The sequence below is a fragment of the Lactuca serriola genome, chromosome 1, assembly GCF_051521515.1.
Source record: "Lactuca serriola cultivar US96UC23 chromosome 1, Lser_US96UC23_V15, whole genome shotgun sequence".
Taxonomy (NCBI): domain Eukaryota; kingdom Viridiplantae; phylum Streptophyta; class Magnoliopsida; order Asterales; family Asteraceae; genus Lactuca; species Lactuca serriola.
The window spans coordinates 193,342,190-193,350,395 of NC_136408.1; positions in this window are offsets into that span (position 1 = coordinate 193,342,190).

Consider the following 8,206-nt stretch of genomic DNA (forward strand, 5'->3'; position numbering starts at 1 on the left):
GTTAAAAATAAATAATTCAAAATAAATTCAAAATTAGCCGACGAAGTCTAAACGAGAGTTGTGGCGCATATTTTCAGCTACGCGTGCATATAAAATATGTTGAAAATGGAGCTTGTATGTGACAGTTACGGATTTTACAAGTTCGGGGTCCAAAATCTGAGGCTGTCAGGTCTGCCACGACGTGGCATAGTTGGCCGCGACCCGGCCAGTGACTGAGGGTGTCCAATCAAGGGAAGAGGATAAGACGACTCACCACGACGTGGCACCCAAAATATGGCCCTATAAATAGATTTCAAGGGCTCCGAGTTTCATTGCTCAGTTCCTTTCTTTCTCGCACCGAAACTCTGCGTTTAAGCCCCCGAAGCCCTCCCGAAGCCCCGGTTTTCACACTCAAGTTCCGAAGGGAGATTCTACACTCCCGAGATTCCTAAGATTCCTAAGAATCCCGAGAAAATAAACTCTTCCAAGTCGAAGTTCTGCTCGATTATCATCTCGTTTTCTCCAATCAATCAAGTGAGTTCGTACCCCTATAAACTACACTTTTAAATGTTTTATCGATGCTTTTTATACGTTTTTAACGGGGGGAATACAAGTAAACACACGGTTATTATCATGTGTAACATAGAGTTTCACTATATACTCTTTTTATCAAGTGAATCATATGTGATTCATAACTACTAAATAGGAACATTCGTAAGCAATATATATTCTCGATAACATCTTGGCTTTTGGAAATAAAACATGTTTATATATGTATATACGAATCAAACACTTTATTTATACTTTAAATATATGTGATCATTTATGTCACTTTAAATGTTATACTTTACATAACAAGTGAGCATTACACTAGGATTTACTATATGAACGAAACACACACTTTGAAAAACTATAATAGGTATAGTTTACGAGAAAATCACGAACATTTACATACTAGATACACTATATCAAAGAGATATTTTCATACACAAGAACAAATGGACATTTTCATATGTAAACTTGTTTTATACTAAGTTTTGTGAGACATTTCACATACTTTCGAATATGCATTTTAATTCCGGTATTATATACCATAATCTCTTGTAGGGGGAGCGTGATTCTTGTGTATAGATCAATACGGGATTGACAATCCCACACCTAAGCTGTTAGCTACAACTAGGCCGGCAGGCCTGGGGTGACAAACGTCATAACTTTCCAACGCCTGAAGAACGTTGTTATAAGCATCCTGGTCAAATAGTATGGTTATAAGACTCACATGGAGTATTAAAAACACATTGATTTACGGGGTTTTTCAAATGCCTTAGCGATTTAAACATAAACTTACTATTTTAGGCATGAAAAGCACTATTGCATTACAGTTTTGGAACAATTGAACTACCATCTACTATAGTAGAAAATATGGGATTTTCTAGGAACATTTCAACCCGTACAAACCATTTTTATTTTATTTCATACAATCATTGTCACTAAATATTTATGAACTCACCGGCTTAAATGCTGACCTACTCTTTCAACACTACTTGTATTTCTCAGGGATTCAATAATACAAGTAAACTACTGCTTTTAAAGAAGGCATGCTGCGGCGTTAGTTTAATTTCATTTTGACATCATATTGTAATTTCTTTTGAAACAAGTACTTTCTACAATGTAAACTTTCAAATTATATATATGATGGTTGTGTTACTTTCTTTACTATGTATTCAACTGTTTCGATACTACATGAAGTCATCCGCCCTCGAACGATTCCGCCGTTGTGGTTTGGGGGTGTGACAAATTGGTATCACTGCATTGTTTATAGTGAACTAAGTATATCGAACCACATAAGATATATAAACTATAAATGCATAAGGGACTAAAACTCTCTGACAAAACGTTTTTTACACCTAAAACCTCATTTCATTTAATTTAGATTATTTTGGGTCGTAAAAGTACAAATACATGCATACAACAATATATTTTCATGGTTAGAACTATACAAGAAGTATTAAGACAAGTTGGACACTACGATTAGGCCTCGAAATATGTAATCGGATTTGGGACGAATATAGTCTGATCAACTATATTTATCCGAGATTGGACTAACGTATGTCGAGGAATGGTCGTAGTGAGCAACAAGTCAAAACTTACCAAAATAAACACTAGTATCAAACATACAAATTTAAAATAGTATAAGAGTATTTGATACATGCAATAGTTTAATCGACATGTTTAGTTTTGCATGTTTCAAATTTTGTTCAATTCTTATAACCCTATTCTCGTATAGTCAAATGGTTGGATTCTATCCACCAGGGGATCCCTACTACCCGAATCATGGCAATGGTGGATGGGTAGAGGAGGACCCCGAAGAGGATGAAGAACCTATCGAGCTGGATGAAGAGGATGACTCTGGGACAGACTCAGAACCAGAGGTGATCAACCCACCAGTCGCTCAACCACCCGCAGTTAGGAGAAACTTTCAGGGACCCACTCCCTTTTGGGGAAGTCACCTCCACCATTGGAGACAACAGCAAGGAGTGTGTCCTCCCTACGGCATGTGCTGAGACTTCTATGATGTTAGCGGCGGAGGTTCAGCCGACCGAGCACTCCCGGTCATGGTGGGCAAGCTAGCCAACCAGTCCTATCATTCCGAGGTTCAAGCTAACCGGATTCGTGAAGTCAACGTGGAAGTACAAGTTCACACTTCCGACATCCGTCGACTGGATAGGTTATAGGATGACACCCAACTCCGTGCTGACACATTCCAAGCACAAATGATTGCAGCCCTCTCTGAGATGAGGGAACAGCAAACCACCTTCGATAGGCGTCTTATGGAAGCAAAGCAATCGGATGCGGAGTCAAGCTCCAAGCGCAACCTACGTCGCAAGTAGTGCTTGTTGCATCCCAAAATTTTGTTATAGAATAGGAACTCGTCTAAAAGTCTTACCTTCTTTAAACTTCCTGTAATCAGATACCTTTAGAAAGGTCAAAATTTTCTAACTTCGGATGTAACGCAACCATATGTTTAATATATATAGGGCATACCTCTTTTGTGTGTTAATTCTGTGCATTTCATTCGAGTTCATGAGTTTGTTTATTGTTATTCAAACTCCACTTGTGAATCAAACTCAAAGCCCTGTGTTGGTCAAACCAAATTCTCGAACTATTAAAGATAGTTAACTCATTATCATTCAACTCTCAACCACCAAAACTAATAATCTTTTATTTTTATTTCTTGGCAGCGCGATGCCTCCTCGTCCAAACCTAAGACCCAGGCCGGGCACAATACCTCCACTGCCGCCTCCATCGACGGAAAATGCCGCATTGATAGCTTCTGTAATAGCTGCAGTAACATCGGCAATGGCCCAAATGAGTAACAATGGTTCTGGTGGGGGAGTAAATAGTTCTACGAATTGCCAACGTCCGGGTCGTTCAGGGGATTGTACATATAAGGATTTCATGAATAGCAAACCCATTACTTTTAATGGGGACGGAGGGATAATGGCTCTATCACAGTGGATAGAGAAAACTGAAGCAGTTTTCGAGATTTGTTCTTGTTCGGAAGGGAACAAAGTGAAGTTCGCTGCCTGTACTTTCTCTGAAAGAGCTCTGACATGGTGGATTGGCCATGTCAAGTCACTAACGCTAGTAGTGGCTAACTCTATGGGCTGGGAGAATCTAAAACAAATATTACTAAAAGAGTACTGTCCACGGGGTGAATTACAAAAGCTCGAATAGGAACTTTGGGGCCTTACCATGGTAGGCTAAGACATCACGACCTATACCAACAGGTTCAGTGATTTGGCGATCCTTTGCCCAGGTATGGTTGCTATAGAGAGCAAGAAAATAGAGAGGTGCATCTGGGGAATGTCCCCCCAGATTCAAGGAAGTGTACTAGCTTCCAAACCAATCAACTTCGATAGTGCCAAACAGTTGGCACAAGCCCTTGTTGACCATGGGGTCTGTCAAGGCTTCGCAACTACCGTTTCGGAGCAACCTAGAGGAAGCAACAACAACAACAAAAATACCAACAACAACAACAAGATGAAGTTCTGGAACAAAAGGAAGAGTCAGCCTTCACAGAAACCTTCCAAGAAGCAACAGATTGTGGCAGTCCATACCGCTACCGCCCCACTACTTGTGACAACCCGAAATTTCCATTCAAATCAAACCATATCAAGCCAATAGATGTAGATCAGTTACAGTGAAAATTCAGACTTATGGAATACGTTTGGCAGTTTCAGGGTTTTACACCTAAAGAGATATTAGGAGAGTGGGTGCACTAGGATTTTGTGCAACACTATAATCCCATTACTCTAGGTCCTTAGAATCCATTCCGAGAATAGAAATATTTTCTGCCAAAAATCTCAGGACTATAAATAGAATTCTGAACCAAATTGGTTCATTAGTTGAATTCTAATTAGAGAAAAGCCAACTTCTCTCTCACGGATCTTCGGGTTTTCATCCCAGATTGTGAGTCTACTTTCCTAGATGTGTTTTAATACTTGTTATATGCTAAATAACATTGTTTACATGTCAAAAATACAAGATCCGAGAGTTTACCGCCCAAGAATGTTCTTGGGGAGTAAACTCCAAAATCAAGCCTAAAGGCCATCTAGTCCCATTTCCTTGTTAGGTAACTAGCTTAGGATGTTATGTATGAGCATTAGAGACTAGAAATCAATTAAAACCATATACATTTTAGGAGTTTACGGCCAAGGATATGCTCTTGGGCCGTAAACCCCTTTTTCAAGGGCTAAGAGTGCCCTAATCACCCCCAAAGGCTTGAAATCTATTTTAGGCAAATACCTTAATGTGTTTAGGACCTAGGAAACATAAGAAAAGCACAAGTATTGAAGAGTTTACGGCCAAGAGTGGTTCTTGGGCCGTAAACTCCCATAATGGGGTCAAAGGACACCCTAAACACTTCCTTAGGCCAAGAGACAATTAGGACATGTACCTAGATGAGTTTTGGACTAACTAAAACATTTAGAACCCCATGTGTGAGGGATTTTACAGCCCAAAAGGTTCCAAGGCCGTAAACTCCATAAAATGGTACCATTTAGTGCCATAAACCTTCCTTAAGCCAAGTGCTAAAGCCTAGTCTTTTTCCTAGAAATGTTTGAGACTTGAAAGCACAATAAGAACCCTCCCAAGGGAGTTTACGGCCGTAAACTCCAAGGGAAAAGCGTCTTTGGGCTGTAAACTCCCCAAAGGAGTCAATGTGGTGCCCAAACACTTGTATAGCCTTGAAACAATTCCCCACTAGAGTTGTAGTAATTCAAAGTACCATTTCAAGATTTGGTTGAGAGTTTACAGCCAGGAGCTTACTCCCCTGGGCCGTAAACTCCAATGAATATGGTCTTTTGACCTTAAACTTCCATTAGGGGCATTACACTCCTTTGTTGCAACCCATTAGCCTCCTAACACTTGACCAAAAGTGTTATCCTCGCACTTAAATGTTATTACTTGTATAATTAGTGTTATAATCACTAATTATTTATATACATATGTTTTCATATGTAATTAGGATCATTGTGTGTGTCTAAGTCTCCACTTGACACCAAGCACTTGTCCGATCCTTCCGTACGATAACAGTCCGTTCAATTCCCTTCACATACTACAGGTGAGTTCATACCCCTTAACTAATGTTTTAAACTACTTTTAAATGTTTTATGGGGGGGATACAAGTAGAATCATGCTACTTATTATGTCAATCACATGTGATTAGTAAGTAGGATTATATTACTTATTACATCAATCACATGTGATTAATATACAGCATTCAAAAGATTTGGCTACTCATTAGCCGTTTTACCCAAAAGGTTTCCTTCAAATGATTTTTATAAACATTTTATATGTTTTAAACTACTTATTACATTGTACATCTTACTCTGTACATTGCCTTTCAAACTTATTTACCACTATGTTTCAAACAAATGTTTCTTTATACTCAAAACTGTTTTATTAAACTTATGCCTTCAAATTGTTTTATAGATTGACATCAAGTCGATCTTTTCTTAAAATAATATTTATATTTCAAATGTTTTACAAAACTTACTTATGCTTTTATATTATTATAAATTGCATGCCTCTATATGTATAGTTATATAAGAAATGTTTAAAAGACTTAGGAAGGCTATCCACCCTATTTCCTTTTCGCGCTTGAGATGTGGTCTGGTGGGATATCGGATACTCGTCCGAAGGTCGTCTAAATATTAGTTATATATCATGTGTACATATAAAGTCATAAAAGGTCCTTCCAGTTCATCCTATTCCCTTGGGTAGCAAGGGTATACATCTACGTCCATATGTACCACTTAGATTACTAGTAAGCTACCATATGGGTAGTTCAGGAAGATACTAGAACCATTACTAGAACGCGATATCATACAATGAGCCAGTTCATTCATGAGTCAATACTTTCTAGAACATTATTGTACATAACATATACATCTATACTAGAACAGTTCATTACATTACTATACTTGCTAGAACAGTTCATTACATTACTATACTTGCTAGAACAGTTCATTACATTACTATACTTGCTAGATAGAGAGAACACACATTACAGCTAGCACACGTAGAACCTTACAGTACTCTACTATAATATTTACATGATCACACTTATAGCAGTACTTTTGCATGGATATATCAGGAGGAGTCCTATTACATTTATATGTATCGACTCTGTTATCAAATCCTCATTCTTACCTTTACCTTGTGATACAATCACATATTCGACGAGATAGAATGGATTTATTATCCTAGTACCAAAGGATACGATTGTGGGATTGACCATTCCTAAAATCTTTGTTAGCTACATAGGTAAAAGCACATCCACGGATGTCAAATGGTTGGTACCATTACAGGTATACGATTAAGGGATTAACTATTCCTATACCCAGCTGTTAGCAACAGAGGTAAGAGTACGTCTACGGATGGCTTAAAGTTAACAAGGTTAGTTACCCTAGTACCAAAGGGTAATATTCAGGTTAGTTATATTATTACCTTTATTTTGTGACTCATTCACATAATCAATGAGGTGAATTATATTTAGGTATCCTAGTACTAAAAGGATACAATTTCTTATAATGATAATAATAGTAACACAGTTAGGTCTTGGTAGAAGACTACAATGAGAACAGTTAAGTCTTGGTAGAAGACTCCTTTTGTTACTAATATGAATCATAGGGATTTCTAGGGTTTTTCAAACATTTACAGTTGATCTACAAACATTTTCATACTTATACGAGCTTTCTTTCAAAACAATGTCAAGTCTTAAAAATTATAAGTTTTACAAATTAAGACACATTAATACTTATGATCTCACCAGCTTCAAAGCTGATACTCGCTTTCAAAATTACTTGTATCCTCAGGTCATCATAGACAGGTACCGATGCAAGGAGAAAGGAAGATGGAGCTTGTTCAAGACTTATCTTTCATTTTGATTTATGCTTTAGTGTTTATCAAAATTTGACAGAATACAATTGTATAATAATTATTTTATTAATGCAATGGATGATGTTGTTGCTTGCTTACTACTTTACGTTGTTGTTGATATTATACATGACGTCCTCCGCCCCAGAACGTTTCCGCCGTTGTTGGTTTTGGGGTGTGACAGATTGGTATCAGAGCATTGTTTATAGTGAATTAAGTATATCAACACATAAAAGATATACTAACTATAAATACATAAGGGATTAAAAATACTCTGACCAAGAGTTTATACTTTAAATAGTAAAATATTTAAGTAAGTATACGTGCTGCATTCATACTAAAATCAGTGACACTAGGACAATACAAAAGAATTACGATTGTTGGGCAACACAAGTGGGCTTAGAGACATATGGTCAAAACTGGGAAGATATAGCCTGATCGCCTATATTATCCGAGGATTGACTAGCATGTGCCTAAGTTTAATTGTGTGGTTGCAACAATGCTAAAATCTTACCAACCCTACCACAATGAGAACAATAGAACATAACATTAAAATTTAATATACTATAGGAGTATTTGGTGTTACTATAAGTACTTTATACTTGAGAATTAAAGCGGGATCTTCATTACTAAGTGGATAGTTGCTAAGTGGATACACTAAGGCTACATGTAATTAGGATGTTATAGACTTAGAATCAGTGATAATGTTGCCTTACCCCTATTCTGTGTGAATTTGGAAATAAGGTCACTTATTCGAAGGTCTATCCTGTTTAGATTACACATAGCT